The 25,017-nt window shown below is 43.6% G+C and overlaps 1 long non-coding RNA gene across 1 annotated transcript; it reads right to left on the bottom strand.

Moving 5' to 3' along the window:
- Positions 1–20,386: 20,386 nt before the first annotated feature.
- On the bottom strand, positions 20,387–24,731 carry LOC109271762 (uncharacterized). Its single transcript, XR_002082102.2, has 3 exons — positions 24,081–24,731; positions 22,429–22,524; positions 20,387–21,683 (listed from the first exon to the last, which is right to left on the bottom strand). It is a non-coding gene; the product is annotated as an uncharacterized LOC109271762 (long non-coding RNA).
- Between the last annotated feature and the right edge of the window lie 286 nt (positions 24,732–25,017).

Genomic DNA, 25,017 nt, shown 5'->3' with positions numbered 1-25,017 from the left:
AACTGATGCAGCCATTCTGGAAAACAGTGTGGAGGTTCCTCAAAAAATTAAAAATAGAACTACCCTATAACCCAGCAATTGCACTACTAGGTATTTATCCAAAAGGTACAGGTATGCTGTTTTGAAGGGGCACATGTACCCCAATGTTTATAGCAGCACTATCAACAATAGCCAAAGTATGAAGAGATCCCAAATGTCCATCTATGGATGAATGGATAAAAAAAATGTGGTATGTATATATAATGGAGTATTACTCAACAATGAAAAAGAATGAAATCTTGCCATTTGCAACTATGTGAATGGAACTAGAGGGTATTATGCTAAGTGAAATTAGTCAGAGAAAGACAAATATATGACTTCACTCATATGAGGACTTTAAGATAGAAAACAGATGAACATAAGGGAAGGGAAGCAAAAATAATATAAAAACAGGGAGGGGGACAAAACATAAGACTCTTAAATATGGAGAACAAACAGAGGGTTACTGGAGGGGTAGTGGGAGGGGGGGATGGGCTAAATGAACAAGAGACATTAAGGAATCTTCTCCTGAAATCATTATTGCACTATATGCTAACTAACTTGGATATAAATTAAAAAATAAATAAAATTTAAAAATAAGTAAAAAAAAAAAAAAGAAATGGGACTGAGAGCCTTTCAATGTGAGAAACTTGTATGCAGGCTAAGAGATGAGAAAGGTGTGGAAAGTTTGGAGGAATTGATAAAAGCTTTTGTGTATTTAGAATCTAGAGTTAGAGGCAGTGGGGGCCAGCTGAGCCAAGCTGTGCCTGAAATGTGGAAACCTACAAGTTTGTATAGTAAGAATGAGTTTTGAATACTGTTCACTCTAGAATGGCAGTGATGTTCCACAGCCACCTATGTAGGAAGATTCAGAGAACTGAATTCCAGTGGATTGGCAAGAGATTTCAGAGGGGAAAAAAGTCCAATGGTTTCTTGGGTCAATTGTTGGAATGACATGATGTCAATTTATTTATGACAGTCAGTTTGTAAGTCACTTTATTATTGAAATTCTAGCTAATATTCCACTCACCTCCAGAAGAATAATTATTATCTTACAAGTGGTCTTTCCAAGGTAGAGTCCAGAGAACATATGTAATGTGGGGGCTGGTTTCTAACTATTATGCTGTCTTTAGTTAAAAAAATTTAATTTGCAATGTTGTTAATCTGATAATTTTCACAGATAATATTTAATTTTTAAAAGTCAATGGTTACCAGCTAGAATGCTTCTGTGTGCAAAATCCAAGAAATTAATTAAAAAACAGTCAGTGATAAATATCTGTATTTTAAGGGCAACATTTACATTGAAAATTGCATCTCTGTCTTGCATTTATGGTAAATAAATAAATCTAGTTTTGCAAACAAAAAATTCATTTTTGTGGAGATAACATAATAACTAAATATAAAATAATAACTAAACATAATGAAGGCCACATTTATTATGGATATATGCTAAACATCTTTTTTGTTGTTCCAAGTGCTATAATTGAACTTCAGAATTTATCTTGGAGTTCAATTATAAATTCAAAATTTATCTCTTCTACCTGGCTGACCCCCAAAACACACACACACACTCACACACACACACACACTCACACAGACACACACACATACACAGCACACACCTTCACATGCATTCCCTTAGAGCCACCTTACTAGATTTTGTCTTTATTAGTCCCTTGAGACAAATGTCACCACATTTCCAAAGTTGTAATAGATCTTGTAAAGGAAAACAGAAAATAATGGTAAGAAGATCCACTCAATTGGCATATGTGGCTCCCCGCTGTGGCTCCCCTCTTCAAACAGAGAAATCAAGAGCAAAAATCATCTAAGAAGGCAAAAGTTATAATATTCTTCCAAAGCCAAGCATTGCACTCAGTCATGTGGACCTGTGCTGCACAGAGTCAGTTCTGCAAGTCAGCTTGTAGAGAGAAGAGTTATTTTAGAAAGGTCATCTCAGAAGCTTATTTATATTCTCTTTGAAGGGATGAGTCCAACGAACTCTTGAACTGGACACTTGAAATCCTTAATTTTTGCTGTCACTTGGAAAAGAATTACTCTTGATAATTTGTAATATAATTTATTGGAGAGCAACAAAAGTGGCTGACAATATTATTAGCTGAACTTTTGGCCTGCTTTGGTAAATACCAGAGAAAATGTTTTGAGGGTGGAGCTTGAAAGTCTAATTAGACAACGGTAAGATAAATGTCTCACTATCAAGGAGAGTTTGTATTTTTAAATGGATACGAAAGATTGTTAGAACATTCTGCCCAGCAATTCTGTGTGCCAGAAAAATGAGGTGAGAGATCTGGTATGGAATTTGGCATGGAATGTTTTTCCACAGGTATAATGAGAAAGAATGTTGAGCAAGAGGCTTAAGACCATCAGTTTTACTGAGGGTTGGTGGGGGTTGGAAGGGAGGAGAAAGTGGGTGATGGGCATTGAGGAGGGCATCTGTTGGGATGAGCACTTGGTGTTGTATGGAAACCAACTTGGCAATAAATTTCATATTAAAAAAAAAAAAAGACTGTCAGTTTTACTTCCAGTTTTGCCTCTGTGACCCCGGCCAAGTCACTTCACTGTGAACGTGGATTTCCAAAACTACCAAATAAGAGAGTTGGACTTTTAGTCTCCTTACATCTCTGATGATTTGCGTTGGATTACTCCACATCCAAATAGAGGAGGCCACATATTTTTGGCCATACCAACCACCATTTAAACAAATAACCCTCTCTGGTCTTAATGGAGGAGGAGCTCATGCAGATGCCTGGTGGCCTCCTCCTGGGCGAATGCAGATGAATTCCAATCAGCAGGCATGGGCTGACCAATGTGTCTACAGTCTGTTCCAGCTCCACTGGATTGGGAGGCTTTTGGAGGCAGTTGGGTCACGCTCCCTGACCCAAACTGGCGAAGTGGGAGAGCAGTCAGATGTGCCAGCAGTTACATAACCCATCCCCAGGAGGAAGAATGGAGTGAGTGAACCACAGTTCGAGAGAAAAGCTTCATGCAGGTTATTTGCCCTGTGTCAGGGCCCTATCTCTTCAACTGCCCTCTATCCACTTGTCTTTGCCTCTTGCTTCTGCTTTTCCCCACACCTTCTCCGGATCTTAGTTCCCTTCTCACTAGTGAAGCTGGATTCTCGTGGGGTCATACAGAAGACAATGTACCGAAACCATTCACCACCACCCTCTTCCTTGTTGACAGAACTCTGATTGTGATCAAGGGTGCCCCCAGCCTCAGGTAGCTAAGAGAAGAGCTCCCATGCCTCAGCCTGAGGGGAAAACACTGAATGGTGTGAGCCAGGCACTGTGTTCCCATTTTCCTGTTATCCTCACTAGTGATTGGGTTGGGTACGGGTGTGAATTACAGTTCTCGCCAATGTGAGGGAGATCACTTGAGAGACTTCCAGGAAAACACATATTGTGTTGTCAGCATTCAATGCCTTAAATGCCATGGCCATCTTTTGAAAATGAGAGATAAGCTGACAGGCTGAGTGAGGTTGGTTGAGTAGAGAAATGGAAAGAATCATCTGGGTCGTTGGTAATATATCTGAGTTGCTTAATCAACCCTGGAACCCATCTACCTCTTGAATTCTGGCTATATGAGATTTTTTTCCTCCTGTTTGAGTCAGAAGCCAAAAACATCTTAATACAGTTCATGCTGGTGCACTGATGAGGCAGTGAGGAAACTCCTGGGCTTTAGAATTATGGGGACCTGGTTTTACATATTAGTTCCTCCACTTCTAGGTTGTTGCTGATGAACAAACTACTTTAAAACTTCATGACTTAAAAAAAAAACACTAAGCATATATTGTCTCTCAGATTCCATGGGTTGCAAATTTTGGGGATGGCTTAGATTTTCTCCTCTCATGAGATTGGAAACAGGTATTGGCTGGGGTTGCAGTCACCCGACAGCTTAGCTAGAACTGGTGGATCTGCTTTAAGGGACTCACTTGTGTGGCCAGTGGCAGGCCTCAGTTCCCCACTGCCTTCCCTTTCCAATAGGGCTGTTTGAGTGTCCTTTGTTTTATTTATTTTTTAATTTTTCTTTATTTGTTTTTTTGAGTCAGAGAGAGAGAGAGAGAGAAAGAGAGAGAGAAAGAGAGAGCAAGCTGGGGAGGGGCAGAGAGGGAGAGAGAGAATCCCAAGCAGGTTCCGTGCTGTCAGCACAGAGCCTGACACGAGGCTTGAACTCATGAACTGTGAGATCATGACCTGAGCCGAAACCAAGAGTCATATGCTTAACCGACTGAGCCACCCAGGCACCCCAAGTATCCTCTGTTTTAAATAAAGATCTTATTATTTTGGTATGAGAGGGCTAACAGATCAAGAGATGAATGCCAATGAAAAGATAATTTGTTACACAGTCAGGTCACAAGGGGAAGGCACATCTCCTCCACAGGAAGGCACTGGGATTGGCCTGGGGGGCAGAGGCAATAAGGGGAAATGGGGGCAAGAGCCTTTAGTGTGGTTTCCACGGGAAGGAAGGGGTGAAGCAGGTTGAGTAGGTGTATTAGGATTGGTTAATTTGAATTATTGCAGCAGGCCTTGGGGCATAACGGCCGTTCCCTCGTTGTCTAGTACCTGGCCTTGGGGGTTACTAGTGGCCCAGAGTGTGGGAGCTCAAGAAAGGAGGTGGTTGCGGATATGGGTCATGGACTGGTTGACTTGCATGTGAAAAGTGTGCTCACAGACACGTTGTTTGTTATCTCTAGGAATTGGCTTGCCCAGGGAGGGGCAGTCCCTCCAGGGTCGTTAAAGCCCTAGATGTAAAAGCATAGAAATACAAAAATAAAAGAAATGAGTAATACACCTTCACAACATGGTGGCTGGCTTTGCCCAGAGTAAGCAGTCCAAGAGAACAAGGCAGAAGTTGCAAAGCTCTTTGTGATCTAGATTCAGAAATCACACACCATCACCTGTGCCATACTCTACACAGGCCATTCCTGATTAAACGTGGGAGGAAACTACTCAGGGTATGAACACCTAAGAGGTGGAGATCATTGGGGGTCATCTTGGGGGTTACCACACATTTGAGAAATTACTTAACCTCCAAGTCTCAGTTTGTCTGTCTGAAAAAGATGGTAATGATATTATGGCAGTCAGACCTCTTGGTTGCAAGCAACAGAAAACAATCCTGGCTTACTCAGGCAAAAGATGATTTTACTAGATAAATTCAGGGCAACTCACACAATAGAGGGAGGCCTGGGAGCAGGAAATGTCGTGCAAGGTGAATGGTTTGGTTAGGAAATCGGTGTTGATGTCACCCCCACGGGACACTGGATATTGCTGCCTGAGCTGAATTCCCACCACACAGCTGTTGCTATGAATCACTCTTCTGTCTCCTGAAGGTTCCACCGTGCTGGCAGAGTGGGGACAGGACAGTCTGGCCCCTTCTGCTTCCAAGAATTCAACAAATGTCCACTGCTTCTTGGGATCCTCATGAAGATTAAACAACAATATATGAGTCTTTGGAAAATTGAGAGTCATCAGTAATTGGTTGTTTAATAGAAGGAAGAAAGCAGTCACCTTGGGGGTGACAAAGTGGGTTCAGAGATCTCAGGTAGAGAGGGATCTTACCTTAGACTCCGAAGCATCCTCATAACGTGTCCAGACACACTGATCACTTCTAATCACACCCTCATCCCTCCCCTGCTCTTATACACATGTACACATTCTTTGTTTTTCCACCTTTATTGAGACATAATTGTGTAAGCTTAAGGTATAGAAGGTGATGATTTGATACATGTCTATATCGCAAATTCATTAACCATAGTAAGGTTAGTTAACACCTCCATCACCTCACATAATTATTATTTTTTTTGTAGTGAGCATATATGCACATTCTTAATTTGCTGAGTTTTATACAAATCCTATCTCCATTACGATGTGGTTGTTCTGTGACCCGGGTTGGAGATTAGGAAACAGTGTAACTAATTAAGAAAAGCTAAAGTAGGGGTGCCTGGGTGGTTCAGTTGGTTAAGCACATGACTTCAGCTCAGGTCATGATCTCGCGGTCCGTGAGTTCGAGCCCCGCGTCGGGCTCTGTGCTGACAGCTCAGAGCCTGGAGCCTGCTTCAGATCCTGTGTCTCCCTCTCTCTCTGCCCCTATCCCTCCCCCACCCCCAAACACGTGTGCACATGCGCGTGCTCTCTCTCTCTCCCCCTCAAAAATAAACATTAAAAAAAAAGAAGAAGAAAATCTGAAGTAAAAGCTTCCTGTGAGAATTGCAACCGTGACCCCTTAGTGCTCTGATAGGAACCACCATTAATTGTACTAACTGGTGTTTTCCTCATTGTGTCATTATTACGTTTACTTGTCTCTCTGAATGGGCAAGGCATGGCAAGATGCCTCTTCCCCGAGAGCCTGAGCTTTCCTAGCTGCTGGTGTGGGTCTTACTATTCAGACTCAATCATTTCATTTAAAGGGCCTCACCTGTCTTAGGTTTGAACTCACTGCGGCTGATGTGTTTAACTTGTCAGTGGTTCTGAAACTTTAGTGTCCCTGAAGATCACCAGGAGGGCTTGCTAAAACACAGACCGCTGGGCCCCACCCCGAGAGTCTCAGATTATAGTAAGGCTGGGGTGGGATAAACATGTTGCCTTTCCCAAGTTTATTTGACCACAGAGGCTTTTTAAACATTTTCCTGGACTATCTCCCTGAACTAAGTTCCACCAGACTTTTGCCAGGAAACCTTGATCTATAAGGTGTCCGCTACCAGATCCCCCCAAAGTGGAAAAAGCAAACAGGTTCTTCTTGGATCAGTGGGATAGTCCTATCTATTTTCTTTTAAGTTTATTGATTTATTTTGAGAGAGAGAGAGAGAGTGTGAGTGTGGGGAGGGGCAGAGAGAGAGGGAGAATCCCAAATAGGCTCTGTGCTGTCAGTGCAGAGTCCAACTTGGGGCTCGATACCATGAACCATGAGACCATGACCTGAGCTGAAATCAAGAGCTGAATGTTTAACCAAGTGAGCCACCCAGGTGCCCCTAGTCTGTCTTTTTTAAGAGGAAGGAAATTAATACAGGAACAGCTGGTGAGTCAGGACATGGGGTGTGGTGCCTGTCTGCTGAGTGGTACCTGTGTGAACTTGACAAGCCCTTTGTCCTTTCAGAGGTATCCTGTTCTTATTTACAAAATAAGATCTGTAGGAGATTAGGCCGCATCCCAACAAACTAAAATTTTGCAACTTCACAGCTCCCAGAAACATCGGAAAGGGATGGCTGAATAATGTTTGTTAATGGGAGACATGAGAAGTAAGGAAAACAGTTTTAAAAAGTCTTTTAGAAGTCAAGGATAGATATGGGGAGAAAATACCTTAATGAATATGAGGGATGGAGAATGTGAGATTGCATTTAGTTTCCAATGGCTGCCTTAACGTAGTACCACAAACTTGGTGGCTTAAAAAGAACAACAAATTTTTATCAGTTCTGGAGGTCAGAGGTCCAATATGGGTCTACTCCAGCCTCAGCCAAGGTGTCAGCAAGACTGTGCTCCTGCTTGGAGGCCCTAGGGGGTTCACCTCTGTTCATTGTCTGGTTTCCGAAGGACAGGAGGATTGTCCCCTTTTGAGGAAACTTGTGATTAGGTTGAACTCACCCAGATAACTCAGGATTACTACCCCCTCAAGGACATCTGCAGAGTCCCCTTTGCCATGTAAGTTAACATGGCTACATATTCTGAGAACCCCCATTCTTGGGGGATGAGGGGGCATTATTTTGTCTTCTACATGGATGAAATTTTGTGTTTAAAGAAGTGTGGGTGTTGAGAAGACTCACTCTCCTTCCTTTGAGTCCCACTGATGCTCTGTCCATATCTGTACTTTCTCTGTAACTTAAAAAGATTTTTTTAATGTTTATTTTTTAGACAAAACACAAGTAGGGGAGCGGCAGAGAGAGAGGGAGACAGAGAATCCAAAGTGGGCTCCATGCTGACAGCAGCAAGCCCGATGTGGGGCTCGAACTTATGAACTGTGAGATCAAAACCTGAGCTGAAGTTGGATGCTCAACCGACTGAGTCACCCAGGCACCCCTTTGTATCTTTAATAAAACTGTTCTCACTTCCAAAAAAAGTTAAAAAAAAGAAAAGAAAGAAAGAAAGACAGGAAGAGAGAAAGGAAGAAAGAAGTATAGGTGTTGACATGAAAAATTGAAATTAGACTTCATAATATATGGGGTAAAAAGAAGTAGAAAGGGCTGATATGAAAAAAAAAAATCCAAGAAAGCAGGTAAGTTACTGTAGGAACAAAAATAGTTAAGTGTTAGATACACATTAATTCTCTGTGAAAAAGCCAGAGCAAATATTGGAGGCTTAGCATGGGATTGTTTTTCTGTTATATAGCATACCTTCACAAAACAGAACTTAAAACCTAAAACTCACACCATTTAAACGGCAAGCCTGTGTTAGCTTTAATGAAATTGGTCCTGCATGGTTTAGCTTGACTTTCATGGGTGGAAGATGGTGGAGGGAGCCCCACGAATTGTCTGAAGTCATCACAGAACCCCAGACAGTGTTTGAAAGAATTGTCAGGAACCTGGTGAGGTGAGGACAGCCTTGCCTTTGTTTAGTGGCTTCAGGGATGTGGAACAAAAAGAAACACAATATTTACATTCAAGGTGTGAGTGAGCCTGGGCCCAAGGGGTGGCCAAAGCATCATCCAAAGGTCAATCAGATGGTAAGAACTAAATTCAAGTAAAAGTATCCCAGTGAAGGGTGTACACCATGGTTTTCTCAGCCTCAACACTACTGGCATTTTGGACCAGATAATTCTTTGATGTGGGGGACTATCCTGTATGTTGTAGGAAGGTTAGCAACATCTTTGGATTCTATTCATCTGATGCCAGTAGCACCCATTCCCCATGTTGTGACAACCAAAAATGTTCCCGGGAGTTGCCAACTGTCCCCCTGAAGGGACAAAATTGCCTCAGTTGAGAACCACTGGTATAGACGGAGAACAGGTGAGGAGAAGCAGTGAGCCAGTAGGTGGAACCCAAGAGCCTAGAGAGATTTTCAGGACATGAACCAAGGGAACGGTCTCCAGGACCTTTTGCTGGACCTCGTGGGCTGGTTGGGAGCCACCAGGAGCGTCCAGCTGGCTGCATATTGGTCTCTTAATGACTGTGGCAGCCTCCAGGTCAGAAGAGCTCAAGCACAATTTGTTCAGGTGTTGCACTCTGGCTATTGTCCATTTGTTATGCAAGCACAGCCTTTAAAAGACAATTCACCTGGGCAGGTGACATGTTGTTTGCAATATAAACAGCTTGGGATCTATTATCTTGTTTCGCTCATCTGGGTTAACTGTCAGTGCTCAGGATCCCTGATTTGTAGAAGAAGGAAAAAAGGATGGCCGTGGAGAGATTCCTGACGCAGGCCGGGCCACCTCAAACCTATACCGATGATTTGATGCAAACTAGAAAAGTTGCACCCCTTGTGGATGAATTCAAAGAGGGTGTCCCTCTGGGCTGGTCAAGAGTGGGGCCGGGAGAGCAGATGGCACCTGATCTGTAGCCCTGGCCCCACTCAGCATGGCACCCTGCATGGTAAGCACGTGCCGAGCTATTGGGCTGAAAGGTCAAGCTCTGTGACCCACACTGGGTTTTACATATCACAGGAAACACGTGTGAAGCTTGATTTCAGACATGACATTGGGATGCTCTAGCTATGAGATATCCTAATGCTTCTTTACCATCAGAAATAGAATTTTCCTACAACCTATTGTCAGAAACAAAGGCAATAGATTATGAAGCAATGAGTGAGAGGTGGTTTAGGAATATTCTTTTTTTTTTTTTTTAACGTTTATTTATTTTTGAGACAGAGACAGAGCATGAACGGGGGAGGGGCAGAGAGAGAGCGAGACACAGAATTGGAAGCAGGCTCCAGGCTCTGAGCCATCAGCCCAGACCCCGACGCGGGGCTCGAACTCACGGACCGCGAGATCGTGACCTGAGCTGAAGTCGGACGCTTAACTGACCAAGCCACCCAGGGGCCCCGGTTTAGGAATATTCTAAGGGAGAAGAAAGCAGAATGCATAGCTAGAGGAGGCTGTACCTATTTGCTTCTGTGTGTCTGGACTATTCATTCATAAAATATAGGACCTAAGTGATGAGGGAGATGCAGAGATAAATAAGGAACCTGTGCTTTTTTTAAAAGTTTATTAAATTTTTTTTTAACATTTATTTATTTTTGAGGGAGCATGAGTGGAGGAGGAGCAGAGAGAGCGGGAGACACAGAATCTGAAGCAGGCTCCAGGCTCTGAGCTGTCAGCACAGAGCCCGACCCGGGGCTTGAACTCACAAACCATGAGATCATGACATGAGCTGAAGTCAGATTCTTACCCAGCTGAGCCACCCAGGTGCCCCAAGTTTCTTTGTTTATTTTGAGAGAGAGAGAGAGAGCAGGGGAGGGGTAGAGAGAGAGGGAGTCCCAAGCAGGCTCCATGCTGTCAGCGCTGAGCCCTATGTGGGGCTCCATCTCACGAACCACGAGATCATGACCGGAGTTGGAGCTGAAATCAGGAGTCGGACACTTAACCGACTGAGCCACCCAGGTGCCACTGATAAGGGAGCCGTGCTTTTATGAGTGAGGGCAGACCTCTGAAAGCCCTCCTAAGTTTCAAACACTGATGGCCCAAGGCCCCTGGTTCAGGAGATGCCATTCCGGAGAGCAATCGTGATCCACTGCCTGCCTTCCTGTGAACTGCCTTCAATGACCCCAGAAGACCAGCGGTGTTGACCTTCTTCCTGGACGGCCTAGGTGTCATCCTGCCAAGGGGCAGAGAGATTCTAAATCAAGAAAACCTGCATTAAATGCAGACGTTCCCACGTTATACATGAAGACCCTGAAACACAGACCAGCTGCTACCATTTGCAAGGACCTGGGCTAAGAATACATGCGGAGACCCACACAGCTCAGGTCTGATGTTTAAAGAGAATTTGTTCCGCCCTGTATGTACATGGGCAAATATATCTTCATAGCAACAAAATTGGGGAAAAAAGTGAAATCTGTGGGTTTTATCTGACTGAAAGTTTGCAAAAATTTTTAAAAATGATGATTTTGTGATTATTGCACACTTGTGGGTATTGTTATAACACATTTAAATGAGCACTAAAGAGGGCGACTGGGTGGCTCAGTTGGCAAGCTTCTGACTTTGACTCAGGTCGTGATCTCATGGTTTGTGAGTTCGAGCCCTGTATTGGGCTCACTGCTGTCAGCACAGAGCCTGCTTTGGATCCTCTGTCCTGCTCTCTCTCTGCCCCTTGCCTGCTGGCACTCTCTCTTCCTCTCTCTCTCTTTCAAAAATAAATTAAAATATTATAAAAAAATAAATGAGCAATAAAGACACACAATTCATGTATAACTATATATTTATCCATAAGTTAATGTTTTTGCTTTAATTTCAACAAAGTCAATATGTTGTTATGATTAAGATTTTCATATAATTTGTGTTATATTGATAGTAAAACCAAACTAGATTAACTTTCTTGAATCTTAGGTTGTTTTCCATTTCAAATTGGATAAATGTTGCTCTGCAGAGGCAGCAACGATTGAAATTATCAGTAACATTCTTTTTTTTTTTTTTTTTTTTTGAGACAGAGAGAGACAACGCATGAACGGGGGAGGGTCAGAGAGAGGGAGACACAGAATCTGAAACAGGCTCCAGGCTCTGAGCTGTCAGCACAGAGCCCGACGCAGGGCTCGAACTCACGGACCGCGAGATCATAACCTGAGCCAAAGTCGGACGCCCAGCTGACTGAGCCACCCAGGCGCCCCATCAATAACATTCTTAATTTTAAATAGCAAGCTTTGTAACGGGGTCACATGATCCATTGCCATTATCACACACTATTACGAATATTGAAAATTTCATCCTATAAATTAATTTATATCATGATCTAACAAATCCTTTAGAACAATATCTTAAAACAAATCTGGATCCATATAATATAAAGAGTTGACACCGCGTTTCATGCATATTATGTGGGTACCTACATACACACACATTCAAGAGTAACGTGAGTTGTGTGTGAATATTGTGCTAATTCAGGAGACCCTCTAGAACCCAGAAACTGGAACGTGAAGAGGAACAAAACTCCATGGGCAAGGAATGTCTGAAGAGCTAAGCTGTCCTTCCTCCCCTCCAGGAGCTCCCGCTGCCCGGGTCCTCCCCACTCTCCACGACAGCGTCTGTTTCTGACATCAGCCGCAGTGCACTGTACAGACTTCTGCAGGTTTGCGTGAGCTCACCTGTTCTTTGGGGAACAGAGCAAAAGTTAGAGGTTTGCCTGGGAGCTGAATGGTGTCAGCCACCAGCAGATGTTCAGGATTACAGGTTGCGCTGAGCCACTGTTTAGAGTCATGTGACAGAGGGCCTCTTATAGCGATGGGCCCTGGGATGCCCAGCCCAGGTCTGTGGCCAGCACTGTATTACTTGCTAAGTCACCAACTAGATATCACTGTGGAGGGTTGAATGGTGACCCCCCAACAGATACAACTATACCCTAATCCTTAGAACTTGTTGACTGGGACCTTATATGGAATAAGGGTCTTAACAGACTTGTTAAATTAGGGATCTCAAGGTAAATCATTCTGGATTATCCAGGTGGGTCCTAAGTACCATGACGAGTGTCCCTACAGGAGACAAATAGAGAGAGGGGGAGAAGAGATTATATAGATGAGCAAAGTGAGGCTCAAATGGGCCAAGTAACTCGCCCCAGGCCACATGGTTGGTAAGCTGGGATTGGAACCCAGGTCTCTCGAATTCCAAAGACCTTTAAGCACACACAGAAACCTCCCTGCTGAGTCATATACCCCGCAGCAACTGAGATACACCCCACGCGTGGTGGTTTCATCTGTGCTACGTGGTCTTTGTCCCTCTGCTTAAAAGGGGGAATGATTCTTTCAGCACGCCCTCTGCCAACACCGGGCTCTTTACCAGCACCTCGCAAGTGAGATATAAGTTACAATGGACTGACTATTCTTCCAACTCAGTAGATCATGGGAACAGTGTTTCTGTGTCATAAAGAAACAAAAACTCATAGTTTTTTTTACATCTATTTAGCCTCTGGGTCGTTTGGGTTTATTTGTAGATGTTGCCAAGATGAATCAGAAATCTGGGGAAACTATTTGTCCTTGGAGAAGGACAGCAGTCAGGGTGGAGTTTTGTTACTTTCTTTTTGCTGATTTTGAATGTGTGTTAAGACTATCTCAACCGTCCCAGGAGAAATAGTTAGAAAGAAAAGTTTGTGTTCTTAAGACTTAAAATGTATACTCTGAGCTCACTTAAGCTACAAGGGACTGTTCTCCAACTGCTGACAAACCCAAATATACTGTGTGTGTGTGTGTGTGTGTGTGTGTGTGTGTGTGTGTGTGATGGTGGTAGTTGGAGGAAGAAGGTCTGGTTGACATGGTTATTTTTATTTCGTTACCATTTATTTCTTTTCTTCCAAACAAAAATTTACCCCATTTTACAGGTGGAAACATTGAGTCTTGCTGAATCAAAAGGGTTTACTCCAAGTTAATCCAACCAGACAGACTTAATTACAAATGCTATGCTTGTCTCCTCAAGAAACCATTCTATTTAGTGAAAACGAGAGCTGTTATACAATGAGTTTTGAGGCTAATTTTAAAGCAAGTCATGTGTCCCTCCCGTTGCTCTGACCCAAATATGAGACAGAGATTCAAAGCTGTGCACAAGGAAAACCAAAATCAATAAGGAGGCCCGACATGAGTATTTTGGTTGATTACGGGAACTCAAGCCTCATTTTTCAGCCGCTGTGATGCTTCATTGCTTGGGATTCACCTGATGTTCCAGTTAGGGCACTGCCCCCCAAGGCTGTACAGAGGGGGATCTGAGTCCAGAGCCAGGCCCAGAGATGACTTTGTGTCACTGTTCTCTCCAAACCCTGATTTCTAGAGCAGTCAAGAGATGCTAATCTGACCTCTCTCACAAAAATGGCCTTGCACTGTGCTAACATTAGCTAAGAGGTTTGAAACTCCTGTTCTCTCTTGAAGGGCTAATGGTTGAAAGGGAAAGAGTGCCAGGCAGCTGGCAATCCTCACAGTGGCCTGGGCTGGGAAGGGGTAGTGCAGACAGAAGGTGCTGGAAGGTTACTCCCGATCTCACTTTTCTGGATCCCTTCTTTCTGGCCAAGGGTCCTGTACACAATCTGCCTGGAACTTCTCTCTTCTCTCATTTCTCTACACCAAATACCTGCTTCCAGGGAAGAATCTGATAAATTTGTTTGCATCAAGGAGAATAGAAAAACTCTTTTTTTTAATGTTTATTTATTTATTGAGAGAGAGAGAGAGAGAGGGAGAGAGTGGGGGAGGGGCAGAGAAAGAGGGAGAGAGAGAAATCCCAACCAGTCCCTGCACCTGCCACAGCACAGAGCACGATGTAGGGCTTGAACTCACAATCTGTGAGATCATGACTTGAGCCAAAATCAGGAGTCAGATGCTTAAACAACTGAGCCACCCAGGTGCCCCAAGAACGGGCAGCACTTGCATTTTGCAGACCTAAAAAAAAAAATAGGGGATCTCTGTGTTTTTCAGATGTCAGGGCAGTCAGGGAAGAGGTATGCGACTGGCTCTGGGGGACTGGGAATGTATGCACAGGAAGGTTCGAGTGAGAGCCGGACAGGCATTTTCAGAGAGGAAGACAGCCACTAGAAAGGGCTCCAGCAGTAAATGAAGGAAGCCGTGGGAGCTAAGGAGGCAAAGAGCAGAAAACCTGGAACTGAAAACTCATGCTGGAAGTATTCTTTTTCTTTCAAGTAAAAGATTCAAGGAAAGAAAATATATGTAAAACTCACTCATTTATACTTTCATTCATTCATTCAAAGGAAATGGTATTTGCTATCAGAGAGGTAGCAGGGAGCGAGCCACGGACAAGATATACATGGTCTCTCTATACCTGGGAGATGGAACTTTCTCTCCAACTAGCAGGGTGAGGCTAACATAATTTCACGTGGTTGTCAGTGCCTTGAAAAGACAAAACAGGGTGAGGAGATAGGAGAGCTGCAAGGTAGTTGCTTGGGGCAGGGGTGTTTAGATGAGGTGACTGGTCAGTCTTCCCAGGTCAGGTTTCCAGGTTTAACAAATAAAAATACAGAACACCCAATTAAATCTGAGTTTGCGAGAAGCGATGACAACTTTTTCAGTACAAGCATGTCCCATGCAATATTTGGCACATACAAGTACTAAAAAAATTATTTGTCATTTATCTGAAATTCAAATTTAACTGGGCATCCTGCATTTTATCTTGTAACTAACCCTATCCTCTGAGACCCCCGTAAATGAGGTGAGGGAGAGTTTCAGGAGAGAAAACAGGAAGGGCCAACGTTTCCAGGCAGAAATGAGCTTGGCTTGTTCAGGAAGTCTCATGTTGGAACAGGGGGATTGGGGGGCGGGACCCCAGAGATGTGGGCAGGAGCCAGATCACATGGGGTCACAGGCCCGTGTGAAAAGTTTGGATTTTATTCTCATTTGTGCAATTTTAAGAAAAGCCCTCAGCACTGCAATTACTTATTTCCATGATATTCCAGTTGAGTATTGTGTTTCCCAAAGCAGGCATCACTGACATTGCTTTAAGATCAGAGTTTAGAATGAGAGAGTAGGTGCTTCTGTGTTGGGGGGGAGGGGAGGGGAGGGGAGAGTGAGCAATGCCTCCCTTAAATTTCCCTGACCTCACCCTTTTTCCTCATTCACTACTGCCTTCAGTTTTCCTAGCACTGGAGAAAGCCTTTCATCATACCATAAGGAATGAGCTTAAAATGCTACTGGGAGAAGAGATTTAGGGACTCAAATTCTTACTAGTCTGTAAATGACTACTCCAAAGTGTTTTGAAGGTGATGAATGGGAAAGCACGTAGCAGGAGTCAAGGGAAGATGGCAAAAATATGAAAAAGGGGCATCTGAGGGTGCTCATGTCAGGCACTGGCAGTGTGACTAGTTGCTTAGCTGTGACCTTGAGTGTGGGCCAAGTAGAACTCAGAACGAACTCTCCCCACCTCTCTCTATCTAGATGGCCAAGAATCTCTCGTGGAAGAGATATTCAGAACCAGGCTGGCTGCAAAACACTACTGCCAGATGGCGGAGCAGTCAAAATATTGAGCTGTGAAGCCCACACTGTTTGGGTAAAGACTGAACTTGCATTCCTGCTGCAGACCTTGGTGGGCTCCAGTCTGAGAACGCTTCCTGCCGCCTCTGCCATTTCCCTCAGGGACTCACTGAATGACTCACAGCTCATTTCCAGCAGTTTGCTCCTTGCAGGGATTTCTCCCTCCCAACCAGCCTCTTCTCTGGCCTTCTAGTGAAAGACACCCTGTGCCAAAAATGGAGTCTGGACTGTATTTCTGTGAGAACAGACCTACCTTCCTTTCCATGTAATATGCATTTTAGGGACCCAAAAAGAATCTTGTGAGGTGAACAGAAAAGCAGCAATGCCCCCATTTTCTAGATGGGGAAACTCCAAGAGGCTGTCTTGTCCCAGGTCCAAGTGGAGGAGTGTGGACTTCTGACTTGTGTCTTTTCTCACACACGAGGAGCCATCAGTCCACTTGAAAATTATTTAATGGGGTGCCTGGCTGGCTCAGTTGATAGAGCATGCGACTCTTGATCTCAGGGTCGTGTGTTCAAGCCCCACGTTGGCTGTAGAGATTACTTACATAAATAAAACTTAAAAATAAAATAAAAATGTCATTTCTGTAGAAAACCATGGTCTAGAGAGCAAGACAGTATCTTCAAGGGGGAAATGAGGGTCCTCTCATTCTTACAAAGGCATTTATTTCAGATAGATTGAATCACTCTGTGGTAGACTGGTTTATTCTTTCCAAAAAATGTAATGACTCCCCCATTATACACATAATGTTTACTTCAGAAACTTTGAAAAGTTAGAAAAACACAGAGACAATAAATATCACCTGTAATCCTCCCACTCAGATATAATTGCTGTTGATATTTTGATATGTATCCTTCCTGTCTTTTTTCATACACATAAGACTGTATTTAAAAAAAAATTTTTTTTTAAGTTTATTTTGAGAGACAGAGAGAGAAAAGAGGGGCAGAGAGTGAGGGAGAAAGAGAATCCCAAGTAGGCTCTGCCCTGTCAGTGTGGAGCCCAACGCAGGGCTCAAACTTATGAAGCATGAGATCATGACCTGAGCTGAAATCAAGAGTCAGATGCTTAACCAACTTAGCCACCTAGGCATGCCACATACGGCCGTATTATATTAAAAAAAATTTTTTAACATTTATTTATGAGAGACAGAGAGAGACAGAGCCTGAGTTGGGGAGGACAGAGAGAGAGGGAGACACAGAATCTGAAACAGGCTCCAGGTTCTGAGCTGTCAGCACAGAGCCCGATGCAGGGCTGGAACCCACAAACTGTGAGATCATGACCTGAGCCAAAGTCAGGAGCTTAACCAACTGAACTGCCCAGGTGCCCCCACATACGGCTATATTTTAACAAATTAGAAGAAAATGTGGTATAAACTGATTGATAACTTGTTTTTTCATTTAATAATACTTCCACGATTTTTTTCTCACATCATAAATTTCTTTCATCATCCTATAAATGAGGTCCCTAATCTACTCAACCCATTTGGACTTTCAGGTTGTCACCATGTTTGTTGTTGTTGTTGTTGTTGTTGTTGTTATAAACACCATCGCAATGGGCATGCTTGGTCTTTTAAAAATACAGTGATGTTTGTACCCAATTGTTTGGGTAGAGGAAACAGAGAAAGTTGATAGGTGTCAGCTTGATTTACATCCGTCTTTTGGAGCACAGGGAAAAGTGAGGCCAGGATTTCAAGTGCCCCCACTGTAAATGCTGTTTCCCTCCCCTGCACTCTTAATTCTTTTTCTCCAACTTAACTGTCATGGTATTTATGACCCCCACTTCTAGTAGCTCCTTTGCTTTCTCTCTGCCCTGCTATTGCTGTCCTCATCACCACGCTTGAAACCATCTCATCAGAGCCTCCCTGGTCTCGCCAGCTGCTGGTGAGTGTTTTCTGCGTCTTGACTCTGTCTTAAATTTATTGCTATTTATTTCTATTTATTTCTATTTATTTCTATTTATTTCATTTCATTTCATTTCATTTCATTTCATTTCATTTCATTTCATTTCATTTCATATATAGAGAGAATCCCAAGCAGGCCCACACTCAGTGTGGAGCCCCTCGGGGCTTGATCCCATGACCCCTGGGATCATGACCTGAGCTGATATCAAGAGTTGGATGCTCAACCAAATGAGCCACCTAGCCGCTCCTGAAAAGTTATTTCTAAGAGCAGTGAATGAAGAATCCTCGACACAATATCTGAAGTCATGCCTATAAAACTCTTTGGCAGACCATGGCACGGACCACTTTGCCTGTGAATACATCCCACCACCTACTTATGCTTGACTGGGGAAGCGGTAAGAATCTCAAAGAAAATTAACAATAGAGTGACCTCTGGATTTCTTTAATTTCTTCACTGGAAGAAGTTACCATCACTCCATTCTCTCCTCATCAAGGCACTAAGAGTTTGTGAGTTCTAATAATCAGAAAAATTGGGATGATCATAATTCCCAACCTATAATTCGAGAAGCACTTAAGAAAGGTCATAAAATCAAATAAGGCTCAACTTAAAAACACACACACACACACACACACACAAAACCTTTGTTGCGGATCCTAAAAATAGTTCCCAATGGTGTCCTTCACCTTCACAATTATTTTAGTCTTTCATTCTAAATCCAAATGGCACAGAGCAGCAGAATTTATACATTAAGTTCATAAGAGAGCAGACAGCTCATTAATTCTTAACATTGGTGGGATTTGATTGTTCACTGTCATGTGCTCCATTCTGAAATATATCTGGCCTGTTTTCCTGAGATGATTAAGATGTCTTATTGATAACCTCAGGGCTATTAACAACACAGTGCCCTTCTTGTGCCAGACAAGGTTAAAGCCGCCCCCCGCCCCCACCCATGGGAGGGTGTGGGCAACATCTACACTAATCATCTCAAATTCATTCATTCATAAATTCATTTATTCAGGTATGTGAGACTTTCCCTAGGTGCCCAGCAAGAGAAGATCTTGTCCTCCAGGAGGGAGACAAAATAAGTATTTAACCTAATGAATATGTTACAAAGGAAAATAAAGCCAAGTAAGAGAATGGAGTGTGTGTGTTGGGGGGAAGGTGATATTTTAGATCTGGTAGTTCGAGAAGGGCCTCTTTGGGGATGTGGCATTCAAATGCGGGGACGAGTCATGGAAATCTCTGGGGAAGAGCAGCAAGAATAAGGACCTCAAGATGGGAAAGGCTCCACCAGAAAGCCAGCAAAGACTTGAGGGTAGCTGAATGCAATTGGAGGGCACGGGGTGATCTGAGGAGGCTGGGGCCAGCTCAGGGAGGATAGGCCATGGGAAGATTCAGCATTTGATTCTCTGTGAAGCAATTGTCTAGAGGTGGCCCTGAGGCAGAGGGAAGCTAGTGACCCTTGGTCTGCTCTACCATGTCTTTCCAATGTGCTGATTCGCTACAGACTCTCCCAGGCCCTGCACCCAACAGTGACCACCTTGAGTCCCAGCAGGCTGGAAGCATTTAGGGATTTGGGGGAGAGTTTCTGGGGTCTTGGTCACTATGACTGTCACGTTTACTGACTTGGGGGTTTTACAATTCAGATGAGCTGCTCTGGCATCCTAGGTCTATCGGAAACAGATGAGATTTTTAAGGAATGCAGACTTTATTTCTGCTACACCACCACCTTGCATAACCATCAACTATTATGTGGGGATAATTCCTTCTGAGTCCCCCTGGTAGACCATGTGATCCATATGTATTTTCTCTAGCCCTTGACAAGGTCACATTGTGTCTTAGTTCAATACCAAAGTACCATACACAAAGTGGCTTACAGACAGACATTTATTTACTTCTCAAATGTCTATTTATTGATTTTGAGATTGAGCAGAGGAAGAGGAGAGAGAGGGTGAGGGAGAATCCAAAGCAGGCTCTGCACCTTCAATGCAGAGCCTGACATGGGCTCGACCTCAAGAACCATGAGATCATGCATGACCTAAGCCAAAATCAGAAGTCGGATGCTTAACCGATTAAGCCATCAAGGTGCCCCACAGACATTTATTTTTTTAAAGTTTATTTATTTTGAAAGAGAGAGGGAGAGAGTGCGAGTGTGGGAGCTGTCAGCACAGAGCCCAATGTGGGGTTCGATCTCACGAATTGTGAGATCATGACCTCAGCCATAATCAAGAATCTGGTGCTGAACTGACTGAGTCACCCAGGTGCCCCAGAAGCGGACATTACTTTCTTTCTTTTTTTTTTTTCTGATTTTTTTTTTTTAACATTTATTTATTATTGAGAGAGAGAGAGAGAGAGAGAGAGAGAGAGACAGAGCATGAACATGGGAGGGGCAGAGAGAGGGGGAGATACAGAATTTGAAGCAGGTTCCAGGCTCTGAGCCATCAGCACAGAGCCGACGCAGGGCTTGAACTCACAAACTGTAAGATCATGACCTGAGCCAAAGTCGGATGCTTTATCGACTGAGCCACCCAGGCACCCCAGACATTTATTTCTTATAGTTCTGGAGGCTGGAAGTCTGGAACCAGAGTGCCAGCAAGGTCAGGTTATGGTGAGACCCTCTTCTTGGTTGCAGACTGCCAAGTTCTCATTGTATCCTCAAGTGGCAGAGAGCAGAGAGAAACAAGCTCTCTTATGGCTCTTATAAGTACACTAATCCCATTAATAAGGCTCCACCCGCGACTTCCTCTACTCCTAATTATCTCCCAAAGCCCATCTCTTTATACCATTACATTGGGGGGCAGGGTTTCAACATATGAATTTGTGGGGATGCAAACATTCAGTCCATGATACATGGTTATCAAGTGGTGACAGGATCTAAATTCAGATCCAGTTGGCTGGAAAAACTGTTTTTGTTTTTTGTTTTTTGTTTTCTTAACGATCTATCTCACTGGTTAATCTTTCCTGAGTACTTCCTTTCATCACAACATTTATGGAACATGTACTGTTTGGAGCTGTACCAGGTGGGCCCTGGGGATGGAGATACAAATACAAGACAGTCCCTGTCCTCAAGTGTCTTAAAATGGAGTGGGCTGTCTGGAATCCATACCTCATCTTCCAGAATGGAGTGAGATCATGTAACACACAGATGCCCCACGGCCAACACACAAACCATTTTAGACTTCCTGAAATGGTCATTTGTCTTCTTCTTCTCATTAAAGAACCTTGCCAGCTGCCAGGCAGGTTGTGCCATTCATGAATAGCATCCATTGAGCCATTTGTCCTTGGCTGACATTGGTACTCCCTATTCATACTTGGATTTCACTTTAGTTTGGATCGTAAACTGTCACTTGAAAAAATCTTCAGCAAGACAGCCCTGCCTATCATGCAGGGCTAGAAAGACAAGTTGTCGATGTCGAAGCCCGCTTGTCACTCTGCGGCAGCTCAACTGAATGATTTTTTCACTGTTGCTTCCCCAGCAACTGGCAAGATGCGTGGAGCAGAGTGGGCATGTGCAGAGGAAGAACCAAAAACAGGGGGCTGGAGGAAGCAGCATGTGGCTGAGATGCTGTGTAACCTCCCTGTGGCCAAAATGGTTTGGAATCGTCTTTCTTCTGTGTCTGGGAGAAGCTTAAATTCAAGTCTTACTGTGATGCTGAAAAAAATAAATGCTATGTGGTTGTCTAAATATAGATTACCGTTAGTTTTTTAAAAAAAGACTTGTGAACTTCTTTTTTTTTCTCCTGAAAATTTTTTTTATCACATTTACAGATATTATTTGGTATTTGCTTTTATGACTTGGCAGTTTCTTTTACCCAGTGGCATCCCAGAAGGAAGGGAATCGTGCAATAAGTTAAAGCCCTTTAAATATTCCAAAGCTTTAAATCAGACATTTTAATATTTGGGGTTCTCTTTGAGTGACTCTCCCAACATTCTAATCCATTAACTGATAATGGGTATTTTTCAAATATATAAAATCGCATGGATATAAAACTCGTGGGCAAATTCTCTCCCTGGTTGGAAAGGAAGTAGCCAGCATGATTCCAGTCCATGCAGCTGTAAATGCCCTGAGACTAGCTGGTCTGAGGGGCTGCTGTTGGGGCGTCTCCCTGCACAGTGAGCTCTAAAGGCATCAACATGGGAACAGAACAGCTCGTTGGAAAGCGTTGGAGGCCACGCTTTCCTCGGCAGGTCACGGCAGGGCACGTACCCTCTGTGGGATTTAGCTTCATCTGTAAAATGGGGAGGATGGCCGCTCACAGCTAGACTCGGGGCGGAAAGCACCTCTGGCCTCACTCCGTTGGCGCTTGGTACTAAGCACGCGTCCTAGTTCATTCAGGCTGCCGTTAACGGAACACACAGGCCGAGTGGCTTATAAACAGAGCACGTTTATTGCTCACCGTTCTGGAGGCTGGGAGTCCAAGATCAAGGTGCTGGCAGATACGGTGTCTGGTGAGGGTCTACTTTCTCATAGGTGGTCATCTTCTCGCCGTTACCTACATGGCAGAACAGAGGAGCTAGCTCTCTGGGGAGTCTTGTACCAGGCAGTAACCCCGAGCGCAGGGGCTGTCCCTCATGACATAATCACCCCCCGAAAGCCTTACTTCCAGGTACCGTCAACACTGAGCATTAGGCTTCAACGTATGAATTTGGTGGGGGCGGAGGTGGGGGAGACACACATTCAGACCATGGCGCTGTCCCCACCTGACTCCCTTCTGGGACGCCTGACCCAATCAGAATGCCTTCAGGGATCTGGAAGGCTTGTGAGCACACCATTTCTATTTAACTCAGATCATAAAAACTGCTGTCTCCAGAAAGGTACTCCTTCTCTGGTTTTATTGCACTGATGGCTTACTTTTAATCCTTTTATCCAAACTTTGTACTTTTCTTCTAATCTTTTCCTGCCTCTGTTTCTACAGAAACCTCATTGCAAATCTCCTACCACAGGGCCAGGGACACAGTCCATGCTCACTTGGACCTTGGGCCAGAGAAATTGCTGAATTCCTTGACTTCATTTCATAAAGAGCCACATTTAAATCAAGAGTTATTTTCAGCAAAACACGCTGTAAAAAAATATAAAGCTCTTAAATTCTCCAAACACTGGGGACTAATCTAAAAGAGCCCAAATAAGGGGCACCTGGGTGGCTCAGTTGCTTGAGTGTCTGACTCTTGATTTCAGCTCAGGTTATGTTCTCGTGGTTTGTAGGATCGAGCCCTGCATCTGTGCTGACAGCATGGAGCTTGCTTGGGATTCTCTCTCTCTCTGCCCCTCCTCTGCTCATGCACTCTCTCTCAAAAATAAACAAACAAAAAAAATAAAAGAGCCCAAACAAAATGTTGCTGTATTAAATCCAGGCTGCTTTTCTTAAGAAGTGTTGAGATACATAGGGAAGGCCTTACAGTCTATGGTCCCACAGAGCCAAATAGTATTCCTTGTATCATGCTCTGTGTGTTCAAAGTCTCACCTTGGAGATGAACAGCAAGTTATGTTCTGCCTTACATGTCAATGTCCTGACAAGGCAAGGAGCTATAAGCAAATTTGGGCTGTCGGGAGTCCTACTTTGCAATCACACAATGTTTAAGAGGGAAGGGACCAGAATGCTCCTACAACCCCCTCGTTTATTCATGAAAGACCCAGCAAATCATGATGTATCCTACCAGAATTTCATGCCAGTTGGTGCTATTAATAGATAACTTTTGAGTGACCACTTAAGATTAGACTATTATCCTACTTAATATCATTTTGTGAGGCAACTAAATTTAAGATGTTCAATTCATCCATTTTCCTAAGAAACTTGAGTTCCCTTACCAAGAGCTTTTTTTTTTTTTTTTTTTTATGCTTATTTATTTTTGAGAGAGAGAGAGAGAGACCCCCGTCCATGTGGGGCTTGAACTCACAAACCATGAAATCATGACCTGAGCCACCTAGATGCCCCACCAAGAGCTATTAATAACTGAGCTTCAACCAAGGATAACTTAGTGCAAATAATTTGTATGGAACAGATTTAAAATTGGATACAGAATTGATCAGCATGCCTCCTTGTTTACTTACCTATGTGATCTTTTCATCCTTGATAATAAGTGACTTTTACTACAAGGGTCCGTGCTAAACGCTTAATATTTCATCTCTGCAATAAAAATTTTTTTAATGTTTATTTATTTATTTTTGAGGCAGAGGGAATGAGTGGGGAAAGGGCAGAGAGAGGGAGACAGAGAATCCCAAGCAGGCTCCACACTGTCAGTGCACAGCCAGATTCAGGGCTCAAATTCACAAGTCATGAGATCACGACATGAGCCAAAATCAAATGTCAGATGCTTAACTGACTGAGCCACCCAGGCACCCCTCATCTCTGCATATAAGTTCAGCTATCTATGCTAGGTATCTATATCTCTCTTTACAGTTGGGGAAACTGAGGTTCAGAAGAGCGAGGTAATGCTTGCAATCGCACAGTAAATGGCAAAGCCTTTATTCTAACATGTACGCTGTGTCACTTCCAAAGATACATAGACCCCTTCTAGAACAGGTAAGAGTGCCTTTTGTACCCTAAGACATATATCCCATTGCACTCAGTTCTAAAATAAGGGTGGAATTTAGGGTCTAGGTTGGGGCCACTACAATTCTCTCTTCTGAAGCCCTTAGGAAAGCTTAATATTTGAATTCTGACTGCTCTCTTGTTAAGGGCATGGCATGACTTTGGGCCTTGTTCTTACTCAGTAAAATGAGCTCTGGATGAATCCATCAGCAGGCAGGAGGGGCTTTGACAACCCCTGGTCACACAGTTTTACAAAGAAATGACAACCGATAAGGGAGTACAGGAGGGTGTGAGATTGTTGGAACCTGGTACTGACGGTTTGCTACAAACAGGTACCTGTTTCACTGGACATTGCTGAAAAGGGCTAGATCGGTTAAAGCATGATCAAATTCATCAGTCAAGGGAAACCCACATCTATGCTTATCATTTGAACACAGAATGCCAGTAGTAATACGT

This window comes from Panthera pardus, unplaced genomic scaffold (assembly GCF_024362965.1).
Source record: "Panthera pardus isolate Hobbes unplaced genomic scaffold, ASM2436296v1 HiC_scaffold_17, whole genome shotgun sequence".
In the NCBI taxonomy this organism is placed as follows: Eukaryota; Metazoa; Chordata; class Mammalia; order Carnivora; family Felidae; genus Panthera; species Panthera pardus.
This window is presented reverse-complemented; position numbering and strand designations above follow the sequence as displayed.